A 2,042-nucleotide genomic window follows, 5' to 3' on the forward strand; every position below is an offset into this window, starting at 1 on the left:
ATAGCAAAGAGATGGAAGCAACCTGAATACCCATCAACAGATGAATGGATAACCAAACTATGGTACATTCACACAATGGAATACTATGCTACATTAAAGAATGATGAAGAATACACAAATCATTGCACAACATGGATGAACCTGGAGGACATTATGCTGAGTGAAATATGTCAATTGCAGAAGGACAAATATTGCATGAGTCCATTACTGTAAAAAGTCAAGGAAGGGTTTGCTTAGGAAAAGGAACTCACTTTGTAGGTTTTTGGGTATGGGAAGGAAGGAGAGGGGAAAATTCAGATTAGTTGAGGGCCACACACAGAGATGGTCAAGGGGAGGGATGGTATGGAAAGAGTCTATGACCAACATGATAACATTGGGAAAAGAGAGGACACCAAATGGTGCACATAAGATATAGAGGCAGAGGCTAGTACCAGTATGTCCACAATACTGCATTACTATTAACACTATACACCAGGCTATAGATAAATACATAGACAACTGAGAAGATCAGATGGGGGTTGGTGAACAGGAATATACTCTATTCCAATGATAGATTCATCTGAGGCTAATCTTGCACAGATACTAATAATGCAAAATAACCACAATCATTACAGAAGCAACAGAAGACAGACACAGAGCAATCCCTCATAGACAACCAGACACTATGGGAGAGAGATGCACCAGATCTGCTGACTCAGGACCATAGTATTGGGGGACACCAGACTCAATTGGCACAACATAATACATAAAAACCTTGTCCCACAACCTACTTTGGTAAGTAGCAACTGGGTTCTTAAAAGCTTTTGAGTGGCCATCTAAGATGTAGCTAATAGTCTCCTCTCATTGGAAGTGAAGAAGAGTGAAGAAAACCAAGAACATTTGGAAACAATCAGCCCTAGGACCTTGAGATCACAGCTAGATGCTGCTCAGCTACCAATGATAACCACCTAGGAAGGGATCAAAATTGGAGATACTCAATACAGTGGGAGGAAAAACATGCCATAAAATTAAAAAACACAATAATGACCAGAATTACTGGTCAGATGGCATCTTGTGGGACCCCCAAGACTATGGCCCTGAAATACATTTCAGGCCTGGGGTAAAACTCACTCCCAAGGGCTGGCTTTCAGCCCAACAGTAAATATGACTTACATGCAGAATGCCAACCCAGGGCAATGCACCCCCCTACTCTATGGAGATACTGCCCTTGGAGCAATCGGACATGTGGTGCCAGATGGGCAACATTCACATGGAGGAAAAGCTGGACAGACAGGAGTGTATAACTAAGAATGGCACAGGGATGGGGGCAGTCACTGAGAAGGGAAAGGAGGAGAGGGAGTTAGGGTTGGGGATGGTAATTGTGGAGTGAAACCAAATGTACACACACTGTTGTTGTTGTTGTTGTTGTAGTTAGGTGCCATCGAGTCAGACCCGACTCATAGCGACCCCTCCTTGGGTTTCCGAGGCAGTATCACTACGGAAGTAGATTGCCCCATCTTCCTTCCGAGGAGTGGCTGGTGGGTTTGAACCGCCAGCCTTCTGGTTAGCAGTCAAGTGCCTTAGCTACTATGCTACCAGAGTTCCCAATCACAAACACTGTTGAATGTAAAACAAGTTCTGCTCTGTAAATTCGTACCTAAAGCACAATAAAAACATAAAATAATAATTTTAAAAAGACCATTAAGATAAAGCTCTGATTTCTTGGCAGCAACTGTGCAGTCAAGAAGGCAATGAGATGACATATATAAAATTCTGGGGAAAACAAATACATCAATTATATATATTATATATCCAGAAAAATTTTTGCTCAAATATGATCATGAAATTAGGACATTTCAAGATAAATAGAAATTAAGAGAATTTGTAAAAAGCTGACCAATCTTACAAGAAATACTAAAGGGAGTTCTTGGACAGAGGACCAACAATGTCAGAAAACAGCCTGAGATTAACACATCAAACAACATCACCTAGAAACCAACCCAGATATAGAAGTATCCACAAACAAAGTAAAATAAATGTATCATACTGAAAACAGGTAACCA

Source organism: Orycteropus afer, unplaced genomic scaffold (assembly GCF_000298275.1).
Source record: "Orycteropus afer afer isolate SDZICR_OR568_19922 unplaced genomic scaffold, OryAfe1.0 scaffold00024, whole genome shotgun sequence".
In the NCBI taxonomy this organism is placed as follows: Eukaryota; Metazoa; Chordata; class Mammalia; order Tubulidentata; family Orycteropodidae; genus Orycteropus; species Orycteropus afer.